The following is a 17,681-nucleotide window of genomic DNA, read 5'->3' as shown; positions in this document are numbered from 1 at the left end:
GGAGCTTGCCGAGGAAGCTCATTGGAACTCCCCAAGATCAAATCGTGAAGTCTAGGAGCTTGCCGAGAGTCCGTAGAATGGTTTCCGAGAGTTCGTCGTAAGACCGTCGGAAGTTCGCCGGAAGCTCGTCGGAAAAAGTCTTGACTTATGGACTTTGTAATAGTTTAGAAAATGTCTTTAAATTCGTAGTTAGCATATTAATTAGGGTTAGGATTAGGTGTTAATCCTACAACTCAAGTAGGGGCCAATTGGGCCCGAGTTCGGACTGGTTTGGGCCAAGTTTGGAGCCCAACCAGTGAGCTAAAATAGTGTAGGCGGTGGCACTGCCAGATTAGGCGGTGGCACCACCTAGAACCCGAGAACCAAGCGGTGGCACCACTGAACTGAGCGGTGGCACTGCCTAGCACCCGAGAGGTCCGGCGGTGGCACCTCCGGACTGGGCAGTGGCACCGCTAGCCTCAGGAACCCAAGAGAATTCAAAATTTGGAGCCCAAATTTGAATCCTCTTGGGGCCTATAAATACCCCTCAATTCTCAGCAGAGGATATAACTTTTGAGAAGCAAGAGATTGAGATAAAAGTCTTAGCAAAGTCTTTAGCAAATTTTTATTTTCAATTGCTTGAGTGTTCACCTCCTTCTTTCTCTTTGAAAATTTGTAGGAGAGTGAACCACTTGTAAAAGGTTATAAGAGGGGTATTTGTCCTTCCCCTTCAAAGTGATTTGCTAGTGGAAGTTGAGAGCCTCATGGAAGAAGGCTTCGCAAGTGGATGTAGGTCATTTTGACCGAACCACTTTAAATTAGCGTGTTCTCTGGTTTGCTTTTACTTATTGCTATTTACCTTACTGCAAACCTTCATACATGCTTTACTTCCTCATTACTTTTGCTGCATACCTTTATGAATACGCTTTCAAGTTAAGCACTTCCGAGTTCGATTTTTATCGTACGAAAGATTTTCCAAAACTGATGTTTTAATCCGCTGCACTAATTCACCCTCCCCTCTTAGTGCCGCTCCGATCCTAACATAGCACATATCGAAAGCACACGCGGAACAACAAAACGTACATGTGCCTTTACGAGTCAATACGACGCAAGCAATAATCTTTCACAAATGTATTCAGATTTGAAAGGAAATGAAAGCAAGAGTACATACGGATTCCAAGCAATCATATATAGCTCAGTTCAAATATGAATGTTAGATGAATTTAATATCCAAAAGAATGAAACTGGAATAGGCACATATCGACAGCAAATACGGAACAATGGGATATATATGTGCCTATATGAGTCAATACGATATAGCATAAACATTACACAATAGTTTTCAAGAATGCAATAATTTTAAGGACAAGAGCATACAAGAATTCAAAGCAGTAATATAAAGCTCAATTGAATAAGAAAGCTAAAGTATATCAATTTCCAAAGGAATGAAACCAGAATATGAGAAATTGACTAAAGCTCGATTTTTGGCAGAATACAAGAGGCACATTGAACAAATGATTCAAACTATCAATCGAGCTCCAATTTACTCAGAAATATATCATTGGATTATACTTTCAGATAAGACAAGCTTCATATGAATTGAACTGTCCAATAGAGAGAGTTACAAATAATTTGGTAAACAAGGGTCGGAGAACAAAATCTCTGTTTGGTAGAATTCATAAGGTCAGATTCAACAGATAACTGGGTAGGTGTTTGGAATCCAATTCTTTCAATCCATATATTAAAAGAAAGATCTACGAGTCTAGTTTTTAATGAAATCAGTTTTGAACAAATCGGAGTTTCCAACATCGACTTATAGCCAGCTCGGTATCAAAAGGTCAGAAATTATAATCCCTGTTTGGCAGAATCTGTAGGCTCATTTGAAATAGAAGTTTAGATAGGCGAACTTACTCCGAATTCTTAAATTAAGCTATCAAAAGAAAGGTTTATGAGTCTATATTCTGATCAAATAAGTTTTGTCTAAATCAGAGATCAATACATGAAGTTATAACCATAACAAGGTAGAAAGGTCAGAATCTCAGAAGTTGCACAGATTCGAATCGTTACGTCTAAATAGGAGATATATCAAATGCAAGGCTAGAACAATTCAAAGTTCCTCATATTCAAAGTAAATGTAGAGATAAAATTACAATAAGGAAAGATCAGGACACTTGCAATAGTAAAGAATTGAAAACTTGCAATAGGAAAGATCGGAACACTTGCAAAAGGAAATGCAATAGGAAAGATAAGAACACTTGCACGAGGAAGATCATAATACTTGCAATAAGAAAAATTAGAACAATTACAAGAGAACGATCAGGAAACTTGCCTTTTGAAGGTTTTGATTCAAAGATTCGAAGGTGTTAGCCCAAATCCTTCTACTTTTCCTCCGTGCCCTCTCCCTGTTTCGTGTTCTACATATGTCTTCTATTTTTTCTCCACAACTGTAGCTCATGCAGAACATAGAGGCATAGTCACTTGCTCTCTCTTACTCTCATTCCTTCGTTTTCTTTTTCAAACGCAACTATCGTAGCCATCGCTGTTGCCACTACCACAGTCGTAGTCACGATCGCAGCTGCTGTCACAACCGCAGCCCCTTCCACTGTACTACTTCCTTCCTCCCTTCTCTCGTTCCTATTTTTTCTTTCCCAAACACAATTGCCGCTGACGCAGCCACCACCACCGCAGCCGCAATCATGGCCACGACCCCTTTTTTTTTCCCCCTTTTCTTTCTTTCTCTTTCCCAAAAGCAGCTGCTGCAGCCATCACCGCTGCCGCAGCTACCGCAGCCAACGTAGCAGCCGCAGCTGCAGCCGCAGCTGCAGTCGCAGCCACGGCCGCAGCCACCACAGCCGCAGCCTCTTCTTCCTCCCCTGCTCTGTTTCCTCTCCTTCTCTTCCGGCTGCAGCTGCCACTATGCCTCCCCTTCTCCTCTTCCTCTCTTCTTCCCTTTTCCTTTCTCTTCTTCTTCCTTTCCTTCTCTTCTTTCCCAGCTGCACTGCTGCAGTCGCAGCCTCAGCCACGACCGCAGCCTCTTCTTCCTCCCGTGCTCATCTTCCTCTCCTTCTTCTCTTCTAGCTGCAGCTATCATCGCCGCAGCCGCAGCCCCTTCTTCCCCTTCTCTTCTTCCTCTCCTTCCCTTCTTCCTTCCTCTTCCTCTTTCCCTGCCACAGCTGCAGCAGCCACAGCCGCAGCCGCAGCCGCAGCGGCTTCTTTCCCTTCTCCTCTTCCTTCTCCTTCCTTTCTTCTTCTTCTCTTCTTCCTCACCATCTCTTCCTCTCCTTCTCTTCCAGCTGCAGCTGCCACCGCCGCAGCCGCAGCTCCTCCTTTCCCTTCTCTTCTTCTTCTCCTCTTCTTCTTCCCTCCTCCTCCCCGGCGTCACACACACCCTCTCCTCTATTTCCTCTATAGGAAACAGAGGTATCACAACCTCTTCTCCTGCTTCCTCTTCCTCTTCTCTTCCTCTTCTTCTTCTTCTCCTCTTCGAATGCCCCACACCTCTCCTCTGTTTCGACCTGCAGGAAACAGAGGTGTTGCAGCCCTAGCTGCTGCCACCTCTCGCTCCTCTCCCTCTTCCCTCTCTTTTCCCTCTTCTTCTCCTTCTCTTCTTCTCCTCTTCCCTTTTCCTCCCCAATGCCACACACCTCCTCGCTGCAGCCTTGCCGCAGCTATCCTCCTCTCTTCTTCTTCTTCTTCTTCCTCTCTTCTTCTGTAATATCCCTCACTTTTGAAAATTATTAATAAAGATTTATTTATAAAATCGGAGGACCTATATGTAAATATGGAAATTTCAAGGACTAAACTGTTAAGTTGTAAAAAGAAGAAAATAAAGAAAACCGAAAACTTCGGTTTTATCCCACCGCCTCCCACGCTCTCTCTGTTTCTTCGAGAAACAGAGAGAAGCGGTGGGGCGTGGGGAGAAGAAGAAGAGAAGTAGAGGGAGAAGAGAAGAAGAGGGAAAAGAAGAGAGGAAGAAGAGGGAGAAGAGAAGAAAAGAAGAAGTAGAAGAGAGGGAAGATGGAGAGGAGAAAGAGAGGCAGCTGCAGCAGCTAGGGCTGCAGCACCTCTGTTTCCCGCTGGTGGAAACAGAGGAGAGGATGTGTGGGGTGTTGAGGATGAAAAGGGAAGAAGAAGAAGAAGAAGAAGAAGAAGAGAGGAGGATAGCTGCGGCAAGGCTGCAGCGAGGAGGTGTGTGGCCTTGGGGAGGAAAAAGGGAAGAGGAGAAGAAGAGAAGGAGAAGAAGAGGTAAAAGAGAGGGAAGACGGAGAGGAGCGAGAGGTGGCAGCAGCTAGGGCTGCAGCACCTCTGTTTCCTGCAGGTGGAAACAGAGGAGACGTGTGGGGTGTCGGGTAGGAGAAGAGCAGAAGAAGAAGAAGAGGAAGAGAAGAAGAAGAGGAAGCAGGAGAAGAGGTTGTGATACCTCTGTTCCCTGCAGAGGAAACAGAGGAGAGGGTGTGTGTGACGCCGGGAAGAAGAAGGGGAGGAAGGAGAAGAAGAGAAGAAGAAGAAAGGAAGGAGAAGGAACAGGAGAAGGGAAAGAAGTAGCTGCGGCTGCGGCTGTGGCAGCTGCAGCTATGGCAGGGAAAGAGGAAGAGAAAGGAAGAAGGGAAGGAGAGGAAGAAGAGAAGGGAAAGAAGGGGCTGCGGCTGCAGCGATGGCAGCTGCAGTTGGAAGAGAAGAAGGAGAGGAAGATGAGCAGGGGAGGGTGGCAGCTGCAGCTATGGCAGGGAAAGAGGAAGAGAAAGGAAGAAGGGAAGGAGAGGAAGAAGAGAAGGGAAAGAAGGGGCTGCGGCTGTGGTGGCTGCGGCCATGGTTGCGACTGCGACTGCGGCAGTTGCAGCTGGGAAAGAAAAGAAAGGAAAGGAGGAAAAAGGGGTTGCGGACGGGATTGCGGCCGCAGCGGCCGCGACTGCGTATGCAGCAGTTATGTATGCGAGAGAAGGGAGGAAGGAAGGTAGTGCGGTGGAAGGGGCTGCGATTGTAGCAGCGGCAGCGGCGACGATTGTGGCAGCTGCGTTTGGGAAAGAAAAAGAAGGAATGAGAGTAAGAGAGAGCAGGTGACTGTGCCTCGATGTTCGACACGTGGTGTAGTTGCGAAGAAAGGAAGAAAACGAGAACACAAAATGAAACAGAGAGAGGACACGGAGGAAAAGTAGAAGGATTTGGGCTGGCACCTTCTTTGGATCTTCGGATCGAAATCTTTGAAAGGCAAGTGTTCTAACCTTTTCTATTGCAAGCTTTCTAATCTTTTCTCTTGCAAGTTTCCTGCTTGTTTCGATCCTTTCTATTGCAAGTTCCCTGATCGTTTCTCCTATAATTGCTCTGATATGTCTTATTGCAAGTATCCTGATCTTTTCTCACTGCCAATTTTATCTCCACATTTGCTTTGAATATGAGGAACTTTGAATTGTTCTAGCCTTGCATTTGATATATCTCCTGTTTAGACGTAACGATTTGAATATGTGCAACTTCTGAGATTCTGACCTTTTGATACCGAGCTGCTTATAAGTCTTTGTGGAAACTCTGATTTGTTCAAAACTGATTTCATTGGAAACTAGACTCGTAGACCTTTCTTTGATATATGGATTGAAAGATTTGGAATCCAAACACCTGCCCAGTTATCTGTTGAATCTGACATTATGAATTCTGCCAACAGAGATTTTGTTCTACGACTCTTGCTTACCAAATCATTTGTAACTCTCTCTGTTGGACAGCTCAATTCATATAAAGCCTGTCTTATCTGAAAGTATAATCCAATGATTATTTCTGAGTAAATTGGAGCACGATCGATAGTTTGAATCATTTGTTCAATGTGCCTTCTGTATTCTGCCAGAAATCGAGCTTTGGTCGATTTCTCATATTCTGGTTTCATTCCTTTGGAAATTGATATCCTTTAGCTTTCTCATTCAATTGAGCTTTATATTACTGCTTTGAATTCTTGTATGCTCTTGTCCTTAAAATTATTGCATTCTTAAAAACTGTTGTGTAACGTTTATGCTATATCGTATTGACTCATATAGGCACATGTATATCCTATTATTCCGCATTTGCTTTCGATATGTGCCTATTCCAGTTTCATTCCTTTGGACATTGAATTCATCAATTCTTCTTATTGAATTGAGTTATATGTGATTACTTGGATTCCATATGTGCCCTTGCTTTCAATTCCTTTCAAATCTGAATATACTTGTGAAAGATTATTGCTTACTTCGGATTGACTCGTAAAGGCACATGTACGCTTTGTTGTTCCGCGTGTGCTTCCGATATATGCTACTTATTGTTGAAACTGCCTTCTTGTACTCTGGTGTGTGGGATTGTCTGGACCTTTGCCAGAAATGGTAAAGGGTATGCGCTGATTTGCCCGCTTTGTGGGGTCCCGCTATGTGGGATATTCTGGTATGCGCTTATTTGCCCGCTTTGTGGGGTCCCGCTTTGTGGGATATTGCTTAGAGCCTGCGATGCTCTGCCGGCCCCCTTTGACTTCACCTAGACGTGGGTGGATGGAGCTCCCAGACGTGGGAGACTTTTGTCAGGTGGTCATTCAGAAATGGATGAATCACATTCTGACTGAGATCCCACTACACCTTCTGTATGTTTGATATGATGTCCAGAGCTTTGGTTATGTGTTTCTGTACATGCTTTGGATAAGATTGATATGTTTGCAACGTCAAAGACGACGTTTGAGCTTCTGTTTGGTATATGATATTGATAAGCTCCGAAATGTTTCATTCATTGTTGATATGCTTCGAAATGTTCCATATGTCGTTGATATGCTTCGGAACATTTCATATGCCATTGATATGCTCCAATTACTCTGTGCTCCATTTGCTATGAACTGATATGTTCTGAAATGTCCTATCTGCCATTGATATGTTCCAATTACTCTGTGCTCCATTTGCTATGAACTGATATATTCTGAAATGTCCTATCTGCCATTGATATGTTCCAACTACTCTGTGCTCCATTTGCTATGAACTGATATGTTCTGAAATGTCCTATCTGCCATTGATATGTTCCAATTACTCTATGCTCCATTCGTTATGGATCAAATATGTTTTGAATGACATGATACGTATGATTTGGTATCTATTGAGATGGTATCCTTGAGAATTCTTTTATTTTGCCTTGCATTATGATACCTTACTCGTTTGAAACCGTTCCTTTTGTTCTGAATATACTTTGTCACTTGCTGAGCCGTTTTTGGCTCACTCCGTTGTTATATAAATCTTTCAGGTCAGCTTGTCACTCTTCGAGATGTTGATTTGGGCTGAGGCAGTGGATAGCTATTCAGAATTATGGGCAAGTCTGGGTGGTTATTATGATATTGTTGTATAAGTATGTTTTGTATGTAATGAAATGTTGTCGATGAATCGAAATGGATATACTGTGTAAAAGTGTTAGAAGATCTCTCTTATTTGGAATTTCGGAATGTTAAGTCTAATTTATGACGATATGAACTTGTGGTGAATAGTTGGAGTTCTGATTATATAATTTATTTAGCTTGTGGATTTATAAATGTTGTTCATGTTTGTCAAGTTGGCTTGGGTTGCCATAAATGTGAATTATCGAGTGATGGGATATATGATTTTAAAATGCACAGGTTCTATGGATGTGAATATGAATAGAATGTTTTTCAGTGTCCTCAAACGTTAGTTTGGATGCTGGATTGGTCTGTGATAAAAATTATTTTTAAAAATCATGGATATATTTTGAGGGGCGTGACATCTTCTCCCCACGCCCCACCGCTCCTCTCTATGTTTCTCGAGAGAAACAGAGAGCATGGGAGGTGGTGGGATAAAATCAAAATTTTTGGTTTTCTTTATTTATTTTTTTTTTTGCAACTTAACAGTTTAGTCCTTGAAATTTCTATATTTACATATAGATCCTCTAATTTACATATAAATCCTTATTAATAAATTTTCAAAAGTGAGGGATATTACAGCTTATGTGCATGTCGCGGTCGGCGCATCAACGTCCGGAGCCTCTTACACATCACGAAACCATCGGCGCTTTCTCGAACAATCTCGGAATCGCTATTGCAAGCTCTCTCCGAGCCCCAGCCCAACGACTGCGTATCGGTTATGGCAAGCGCGCGCCGAATCCACTGGCACTTTCTTTAACGATCTCGGAATTGCTATTGCGATCCCAGTCAGGAAAGCTCTCTCCGAGCCCCACGATACTGACAGCGTAACGGTCACGACAAATTCGGAGCCCCAAAACCATCGCCTCGGAGGTCTACAGGAGAGGTTATCATATCTCTGGACGCAAAAAGGAGTGTAACACGAGGACTTCCCAAAGGGTCACCCATCCTAGTACTACTCTCACCCATGCATGCTTCACTTCAGAGTTCTAATGGGATCCGATGCTGTAGTGCTGGTTTGATCGCACCCGTTTCGATTGCTTCGTCCCTCGCCTATGTGCACGTCTCGGCCGACGCATCAACGTCTGAAGCTTCTTGCGCATCACTAAACCGTCGGCGCTTTCTCGATCGATCACGGAATCACTATTGCAAACTCTCTCCGAGCCCCAGCCCAACAACTGCATATTGGTCATGGCAAATGCGCGCTGAAACAATTGGCACTTTCTCGAACGATCTCGGAATCGCTATTGCAACCTCAGTCAGGAAAGCTCTCTCCGAGCCCCACGATACTGATAGCATAGCGGTCATAGAAAATTTTGAGCCCCAAAACCATCGCCTCGGAGGTCTATGGTAGAGGTTTTCATATCTCGGGACACAAAAAGGAGTGCATCACGAGGACTTCCCAGGGAGTCATCTAGTACTACTCTCGCCCAAGCACGCTTAACTTCGGAGTTTTGATGGGATCCGAAGCTTTATTACTGGTATGATCGCAGCCATTTCACTTGCTTCGTCCCTCGCCTATGTGCACGTCTCGGCCGGCGTATCAAAGTCCGAAGCCTCATACGCATCATGAAACCTTCGGCGCTTTCTCGAATGATCACGGAATCGCTATTGCAAGCTCTCTCCGAGCCCCAGCCCAACGACTACGTATTGGTCATGGCAAAATGCGCTAAAACCATCGGCACTTTCTCGAACGATCTCGGAATCGCTATTGCGACCTGAGTCCAAAAAGCTCTTTCCGAGCCTCACGATACTAACAGCGTAGCGGTCACGACAAATTCCGAGACCCAAAACCATCGCCTCGGAGGTCTACAGGAGAGGTTTTCGTATCTTGGGACGCAAAAAGGAGTGCAACACGAGGACTTCCCAAGGGGTCACCCATCCTAGTACTACTCTTGCCTAAGCATGCTTAACTTAGGAGTTCTGATAGGATCCGGTGCTTTAGTGCTGGTATGATCACAACCACTTGGCATGCTTCGTCTCTCACCTATCTACACGTCTCGGCCGGAGCATCAACGTCTGGAGCCTCTTGCGTGTCACAAAACCGTTGGCGCTTTCTCGATCTATCACGGAATCGCTATTGCAAGCTCTCTCCGAGCCTCAGCCCAACGACTGTATATCGGTCACGGCAAGCGTGCACCGAAACCATTGGTACTTTCTCGAACGATCTCGGAATTGCTATTGCGACCCCAGTTCAGAAAACTCTCTCCGAGCCCCACGATAATGACTGCTTTGCGGTCACGATAAATTTCAAGCCCCAAAACCATCGCCTCAGAGGTCGACGGGAGAGGTTTTCGTATCTCGGGATGCAAAAAGGAGGGAAACACGAGGACTACCCAGGGGCTCACCCATCCTAGCACTACTCTCGCCCAAGCACGGTTAACTTCAGAGTTCTGATGGTTTCTGGTTCTTTAGTGCTGGCATGATCGTACCCATTTTGTGTGCTTCATCCCTCGCCTATGTGCACGTCACGGCCGGCGCATCAATGTCCGGAGCCTCTTGCATCAGCGCTTTCTCGAACGAACTCGGAATCGCTATTGCGACCCCAGTTTGGAAAGCTCTCTCCGAGCCCCATGATACTGATAGCGTAGTGGTCACGGCAAATTTCGAGCCCCAAAACTATCACCTCTGAGGTCTACAGGAGAGGTTTTCGTATCCCAGGACGCAAAAAGGAGTACAACACGAGGACTTCCCAGGGGGACACCCATCCTAGTACTACTTTCTGTTAGAACCCTTGCAGATTCTAAACTTGGGGTTAATCTCTTTAGGGGATCGGCCTCCTTGGAACTCTATAGGGGTTCCTCCCTCCAAGTTGCTGCTCAAAGGCTGCAGAAAAGATTCATCTATTGCTTATGAAAAGAGAAGGAATACATGGCTATTTATAGGGCTTCTAAACCCTAACTCCTAATAGGACTCCTACTTAAGACTCTTACTTCTAACCAACTCCTAGTAGGACTCCTAGTCAAGACTCCTATTCCCTTACAACTCCTAATTCTTCTCTAAGAAAACACCTCCTACATGAATGCCCCTCTCAATTAGGACTCTCCTAGCTAGAGTCCTAACAGAATGTCCCTCTCAATTAGGACTCTCCAAGCTAGAGTCCTAACAGACCCGCCCTCTTCAAATCAGCCTTGTCCTCGAGGCTAATGATTCGTGAATTCTGGGAATTTGATCTTCAAGTCGTCATAGTTCTCCCAAGTGGCATCTTCTATTGGTAGGTTCGCCCACTGTATTAGCACTTCATTAGTGGGTCATCGTCGTCGAGTCACGATCCGTCGATCAATAATGGCACTTGGTTGGGTCTGGAGTTCTCTTTGGGTAGTCATATTTGGTGGGTGGCTTTGGGCTGTCTCCAAGCACCTATTTAAAACTTTCGTCTGGTCGTCGGTTTGTGGGTGATATGTCATACTCCTTTTCAATTTAGTACCCTGCATATGGAATAACTTTGTCCAAAATCTGCTCGTGAAGATGCAAGTAGAATTTATCGTAAGCACAATGCGTCCCTTATAGTGTAATTCTTTTGAGTCCCAATTGTAATGAGCCATGGGGCTTGGTGCTTCCTCCAATTTTTTTATAATCTTACTAGTCTCTGAATCTTCCTGCCATTCCATCTTAATATCCTTAAGAAAGTCGCTGGTCGGAAGTGAAACGACCGAAACTTCAACTTGCTCGGGTAGCTTCGAAAGCGCATCTGCAAGAACATTCTCTTTCCCCTTTTTGTAAGTTATTTGATAATCAAATCCAAGAAGTTTTATTACCCTTTTTTGCTGCTCAGGGGATGATATTTTTCGCTCCAAAAAGTACTTGAGGCTTTTATGGTCGGTTTTAATTTGAAATCGTCGGCCGATCAAGTAGGGTCTCCACCTCGTTGCTGCGCGCATAATGGCGAGCATCTCCTTATCATATGTTGACTTATTTTGATGGGAGGGAGATAATGCCTTGCTAGTGTATATGAGTGATCGACCATCTTGCATGAGAATGGCTCCAATTCCGACTCCAAATGCGTCAGCCTCAATAATGAAGGGTCGATTAAAATCTGGTAGTGTTAGCACCGGCGTCGTCATCATGGTTGCCTTAAGTTTGTCGAAGGCAACGGAGGCTCTGTCCGACCATTGGAAGACATCTTTTTTTAGTAAGGAAGTAAGTGGTGCACTGATCTCTCCATAGTTTTTCACGAACTTGTAGTAGTAGCCTGTTAAACCCAGAAAGCCATGTAGCAATTTTATGTTCCACGGGGTCAGCCAATTTTGAATTGCTCCAATTTTGAAGGGGTCTACTGCCACACCTTCCTCTGATATGATATACCCAAGATATTCCACCTTCTTATGAAGAAAGCAAAAATTCATAGTGGTTGTTGTGTGTTCAAAAGGTGGTTTTCGGTATGTCTTCTTCGCATACTCGTATTTGATGATACCCGGATCGAAGGTCCAACTTTGTGAAGATTTGTGCTCCCTTAGCAACTTATCTACTACTGGAATAGGGTATTTATCTTTGATGGTTATGCCATTGAGAGCTCGGTAATCAACACATAATCACCATATTCCATCCTTCTTTCGTATGAGGAGCACCGGTGAAGAGTAGGGGCTGCAACTTGGCTGAATAACTCCTGTTTGGAGCATCTCTTTTAAAATCCTTTCTATTTCATCCTTCTGGAGATGTGGATATTGATATGGCTGAGCATTTGCTGGAGATTTGCCTGGAAGAATCATTATACAATGATCATGCTGACGGGTAAGAGGTAGGTTGCGCGGTTCGTCAAATATATCCGAAAATTCAGCAAGCAAAGGAAGTAGATTTGGATCTTCAAATTTTGTTGGCTCTCCCTTAGTTTGTTGCTCAAGTTGTACCAAAAAGCCGCTGCATGCTTTATGTAAAACCTTCTCCATTTGTTGTGTGCAAATCGTCGTTACGTCGCCCTCACGTTTCCTGTGCAGTATCACCTGTTTCTCCTTACTGTAAAATTTTATAATTAGTTGCATAAAATTCCAAGAAATATCACCTAATGTCATCAACCATTTAATTCTGAGTATGGCCTCATGATCATCAAGAGGGAGGAGGAAGAAATATGCAATTATCTCTTGGTCCTGCAACAACAGTTTCACTTGCGGGCACCTATGATCACACTTCAAAATCCGTCAATTGGCGACCTTAACGACAAACCTGCTGCAATTCTCAATAGGTAAGTTCATATAGACAGCAACCTTACTGTTTAGGAAGTTATTAGTGCTGCCCGTGTCGATGAGAACAGTGATCGGTTGTTGTTTGGGAAGGCCTCCAACTTTCATCGTTTGTGGGATTGAGTAGCCAACTAGTGTATGTACCGTAACTTTGGTCGGTTGTGGCTCTTCTTTTGCATATTCTTCTTCATGTTTAAGGCTCTCTTTTGGATGTTCAATGACCTCTTCTTCTATTGGTTCAATCATAAGAAGTCCCCCTTTACTACAGCGATGCTCACGGCTCCACGGCTCATCACAATGCCAACATAACCCCTTCGCATATCGCTCCCGAAGCTCTTCTCTTGTTAACCTCTTTGGTGTAGGGACTTGGTCGAAAGTAGGGGGGGCTAAGGGCTTCAATATTACTAGTTGAGGAGTGACCCTAGTCCTCCGAGCTTCATGGTTCAATTGCTCCTCTTGATGTCGTGCGAAAGAGATGGCTGCCATAAGTGTATACGGTTGTCGCGCTTTAACTTCTCCTCGGATCTCTGGCTTTAAGCCCTCAATAAAGGTTCTCAATAGCTATTTTTGAGACCAATCATAAGTTTGATTAGATAACCTTTCAAACCTGGTTTGGTACTCCTGAATGGTAGAGGTTTGTCGAATCTTTGCTAGTTGTCCGTCAATATTCTTGTAATCGGTTGGTCTGAAGCGGATTAGCAGTCCTTCTTTGAATTGTCGCCATGAAAGCACTCCATAAGTATGTTCAAACCAGTCAAACCAATGTATAGCATCCCCTTCAAGATATATAGCTGTAATTTTCACCATAGATGCATCCGCGATTTTATGGCACCGAAAATATTGCTCCGCGCGCGAGATCCAACCAATTGGGTCTCCTTCTTCCCATCTAGGGAAGTCCACTCTCATGCATGGATAGTTGGTGTTGGTCATAGAGCTTCCCCTCTCTTGGAAGTCATATCTTTGGGCTTGGTGTGATTGGGCAAAGCTCTCTCCTTGATATGATTTCTTCGGGCTTAGTGGTCGGCCCAATCTGAGTTCGGTAAAGAGCGTCAGAATCTTATCGTCCATTCGCTCCTCCAAGGCTTCGAATTTAGCATTGATTGCCTCCTTAGATGCCATAGTATATGCCTCCAAATCTATGATGTTAAGATCTCTCTTTTGTTGTTAGGTTAAAGGCATGTATAGGTTGAGAGAAGTGATGGTCGAAAAGGTTGGTGGATCGGTAGATGTAGGCTACGATTTAGGCTAGTTTTGTGGCAGTTTTGGGTGCAGTTTGAGGGTGTGGTTTAGTGGAGTTTTAGGGCTGTGGATGAAAGTTTTGGATCTGTGGTAGATGGCAGCAAAAGTTTGATAGAAATCAGTGGAAGTTGCAGCAAGTATGTGCTGTCTTGTAAGAGTAGAATTGTCGTCGAAGAAACAATGGTTTCTCGATGTAATTTCTACCAAAAACTTAAGAGAATTGAGGAGGGAATTGATAGCAAAATCACAGATTATATGACAGCAAGGATGTCTAATTTAATCAAGAGAATTTCAGCAGTATAACAGCAAGAAAATTGGTGCAAGTTGCGATAGCAGAATTGTCGTCGAAAAATTTCAACGGGTTATGATGAAAATTTGCAGCAACACAAAATTATTTTTAGAGATGAATTCCTTAATATATCAATCTTACATGGAAGCCAAGATGATCTATGAAGTGTATAAGAAATTTCATTCAAAAAAGATTGCGAATAGATGGGTTAAGGCAACAATATGCCGCTGAAATTTTCTGCAGCACATATTTTTAAGTATAGCAGATTGGACGTAAAAGATCAGTGGTTTATATTGAGAATTTTTTGATGCAACGAAAGGGAAATCCACTGTTAGGAAGTGTCAAAGCTATCATAAAAATTTTGTAGAAATTTGGATAGAAACAATATAGTATCAAGATCAAACAAACAGTGCTATGCGGCTGAAATTTTACAATGCAGATTTTCAAGTATAGCAGATTAGACGTAAAAGATCAATGGTTTATATTGAGAATTTTTTGAAAAAACCAAAGAGAAATCAGCTGTTAGGAAGTGTCAAAGATGTCATAAAAATTTCATAGAAATTTGGATAGAAATAGCATAGTAGCAAGATCAAACAGATGGTGCTATGCGGTTGGAATTCTGCAATGTATCATTCGTCGTAGAGATGAAAACTTTGTGACAAAAGGTTTATGCAGCAATATAGGAATAGTTTATTTTTTGGATTTTCGAATAAGGATAACTAAATTGCAGCAGCAGTAAGGTAGGAAACCAGAACCTATTGCAATTCACGGGGAGATCAAAGGATAATCTACGGTGGTGGAGATGATGGCGGAATTTGGCGACGATCTTTTAAGCAATTGTGGGAATTGCTTTGGGAGGTTGTGGAGGGCTGATGGACGGCAATGGAAGGGCAGCGAGATGCCAAGAACGCTGCTCTGATACCAGGTGTTAGAACCCTTGCAGATTCTAAACTTGGGGTTGATCTCTTTAGGGGATCGGCCTCCTTGGAACTCTATAGGGGTTCCTTCCTCCAAGTTGCTGCTCAAAGGCTGCAGAAAAGATTAATCTATTGCTTATGAAAAGAGAAGGAATACATGGCTATTTATAGGGCTTCTAAACCCTAACTCCTAATAGGACTCCTATTTAAGACTCTTACTTCTAACCAACTCCTAGTAGGACTCCTAGTCAAGACTCCTATTCCCTTACAACTCCTATTTCTTCTCTAAGAAAACACCTCCTATATGAATGCCCCTCTCAATTAGGACTCTCCTAGCTAGAGTCCTAACAGAATGTCCCTCTCAATTAGGACTCTCCTAGCTAAAGTCCTAATAGTTTTACATGAATGTCCCTCTCAATTAGGACTCTCCAAGCTAGAGTCCTAACACTTTCCCCCAAGCACGCTTAACTTCAGAGTTCTGATGGGATCCAGTGCTTTAGTGCTGGTATGATGGCACCCGCTTTGCATGCTTCGTCCCTCGCCTATGTGCACATCTTGGCTGGCGCATCAACGTTCGAAGCCTCTTGTGCTAGTCATAGGTGCCCAGTAAGCCAATCACGTGAGTGATGGCACGTGTGACTTGATACAGAATCTTTTTGCTTATTATATTTTGGTATATATCACTTTATAACTATTGCATATATGCATATATATATTGTCATGTCCTTGGATTTGTGCAATGAGAATCGGATCGTGATGAGATCATGAAAATTAGATCGATTCACCTTTAAACACATATCATAAATAATCTCGGTCAAAGGTTACTCGAGAGGAACATCATAATAACCGGATAGACTGGTGTGCTGTATACCCATCCATATGATGGATGCAACTGGTCTCATAGCTGCTCGTGTAGAGACACTAGGGATATAGTACAGGTGCTCATTGGAGAATGAGTTCACTGATTGATCCACTTACGGAATGCTGGATGGTTGATGATGCCTTATTGTCAAACAGTGATTCCGTAGTCCTAGTGGTGTATCTGGTCCTTAGACTTGAGACACCAAGAATGTCCTGTATGAGTGCTCCACTCTTTGATACCAGACTTATAGGTTTGGATGTCCCAGAACTAGTACAACTGGTCATTGGGGTGGTAGTCAACCTTACGAGGGCTATTGAGTACCGATAAAGGATCATCCACTTTCGGCATCAAGAGAGGAATATCCCATGTGTTCTTGCTCAAACAAATCCCTGGCCAGGGTCATTCGGGTTGAGAGAGAAAGAGTTCTCCGGGAGAATACGATTAGAGCGAGACTCGAGTAGAAACCGTATGAGTCTGACAGCACCATGCTCAATATACGGTCTCTAGGATATTAGATGGATGAGGGACTATATTTATATGGTAACTGAGGACAGGCAGGTCCAATGGATTGGATTCCCCTGTATCATCTGGAGACTACGGCGTAGTGGCCTACCGAGCCCCAAAACAATCGTCTCGGAGCTCTACGGGAGATGTTTCGTATCTCGGGATGCAAAAAGGAGTGCAACACGAGGACTTCCCAGGGGGTCACCCATCCTAGTACTACTCTGGCCCAAGCACGCTTAACTTCGGTGTTCTGATGGGATCCGGTGATTTAGTGCTGGAATTATCGCACCCGTTTCGCGTGCTTCGTCCCTCGCCTATGTGCACGTCGCGGTCGGCGCATCAACGTCCGGAGCCTCTTGCCCGTCACAAAACCGTCAGCGCTTTCTTGAACGTTCACGAAATCCCTATTGCAAGCTCTCTCCGAGCACTAGCCCGACGACTGCGTATCGTTCACGACAAGCGCGTGCCGAAACCATCGGTACTCTCTAGAACGATCTCGGAATCGCTATTGCAACCCCAATCCGGAAAGCTCTCTCTGAGCCCCTCGATACTGACAGCGTAGCGGTCACGGCAAATTCCGAGCCCTAAAACAATCGTCTCGGAGCTCTACGAGAGATGTTTCGTATCTCGGGACGCAAAAAGGAGTGCAACACGAGGACTTCCCAAGGGGTCACCCATCCTAGTACTACTCTGGCCCAAGCACGCTTAACTTCGGAGTTCTGATGGGATCCGGTGATTTAGTGCTGGCATTATCGCACCCGTTTCGCGAGCTTCGTCCCTCGCCTATGTGCACGTCGCGGTCGGCGCATCAACGTCCGGAGCCTCTTGCCCGTCACGAAACCGTCGGTGCTTTCTCTAACGTTCACGAAATCCCTATTGCAAGCTCTCCCCGAGCCCTAGCTCGACGACTGCGTATCGGTCATGGCAAGCGCGTGCTGAAACCATCGGCACTTTCTATAACGATCTCGGAATCGCTATTGCGACCCCAATCCGGAAAGCTCTCTCCGAGCCCCTCGATACTGACAGCGTAGCGGTCATGACAAATTCCGAGCCCCAAAACAATCGTCTCGGAGCTCTACGGGAGATGTTTCGTATCTCGGGACGCAAAACGGAGTGCAAAATGAGGACTTCCCTGGGGGTCACCCATCCTAGTACTACTCTGGCCCAAGCACGCTTAACTTCGGAGTTCTGATGGGATCCGGTGATTTAGTGCTGGCATTATCGCACCCATTTCGTGTGCTTCGTCCCTCGCCTATGTGCACGTCGCGGTCGGCGCATCAACGTCCGGAGCCTCTTGCCCGTCACGAAACCGTCGACGCTTTCTCTAACGTTCACGAAATCCCTATTGCAAGCT

The 17,681-nt window shown here is 44.5% G+C and overlaps 1 long non-coding RNA gene, 5 other non-coding genes and 2 pseudogenes across 6 annotated transcripts; 1 reads left to right on the top strand and 7 right to left on the bottom strand.

The window, feature by feature from the left end:
- Nucleotides 1-3,782: 3,782 nt before the first annotated feature.
- On the top strand, nt 3,783-7,447 carry LOC135598153 (uncharacterized). The gene is made up of 2 exons (XR_010481501.1): nt 3,783-5,187; nt 7,213-7,447. It is a non-coding gene; the product is annotated as an uncharacterized LOC135598153 (long non-coding RNA).
- An 803-nt stretch (nt 7,448-8,250) lies between these two features.
- On the bottom strand, nt 8,251-8,369 carry LOC135601203 (5S ribosomal RNA). The gene has a single exon (XR_010483504.1). It is a non-coding gene; the product is annotated as a 5S ribosomal RNA (ribosomal RNA).
- Nucleotides 8,370-8,720: 351 nt separating this feature from the next.
- Nucleotides 8,721-8,834, bottom strand: LOC135604190 (5S ribosomal RNA; annotated as a pseudogene).
- A 350-nt stretch (nt 8,835-9,184) lies between these two features.
- On the bottom strand, nt 9,185-9,303 carry LOC135600522 (5S ribosomal RNA). Its single transcript, XR_010482842.1, has one exon. It is a non-coding gene; the product is annotated as a 5S ribosomal RNA (ribosomal RNA).
- Nucleotides 9,304-9,654: 351 nt separating this feature from the next.
- LOC135599395 (5S ribosomal RNA) lies at nt 9,655-9,773 on the bottom strand (annotated as a pseudogene).
- A 6,726-nt stretch (nt 9,774-16,499) lies between these two features.
- LOC135600944 (5S ribosomal RNA) lies at nt 16,500-16,618 on the bottom strand. The gene has a single exon (XR_010483252.1). It is a non-coding gene; the product is annotated as a 5S ribosomal RNA (ribosomal RNA).
- A 350-nt stretch (nt 16,619-16,968) lies between these two features.
- Nucleotides 16,969-17,087, bottom strand: LOC135600985 (5S ribosomal RNA). Its single transcript, XR_010483292.1, has one exon. It is a non-coding gene; the product is annotated as a 5S ribosomal RNA (ribosomal RNA).
- Nucleotides 17,088-17,437: 350 nt separating this feature from the next.
- Nucleotides 17,438-17,556, bottom strand: LOC135599767 (5S ribosomal RNA). The gene has a single exon (XR_010482110.1). It is a non-coding gene; the product is annotated as a 5S ribosomal RNA (ribosomal RNA).
- Between the last annotated feature and the right edge of the window lie 125 nt (nt 17,557-17,681).

This window comes from Musa acuminata, chromosome BXJ2-1 (assembly GCF_036884655.1).
Source record: "Musa acuminata AAA Group cultivar baxijiao chromosome BXJ2-1, Cavendish_Baxijiao_AAA, whole genome shotgun sequence".
Classification (NCBI taxonomy): domain Eukaryota; kingdom Viridiplantae; phylum Streptophyta; class Magnoliopsida; order Zingiberales; family Musaceae; genus Musa; species Musa acuminata.
This window is presented reverse-complemented; position numbering and strand designations above follow the sequence as displayed.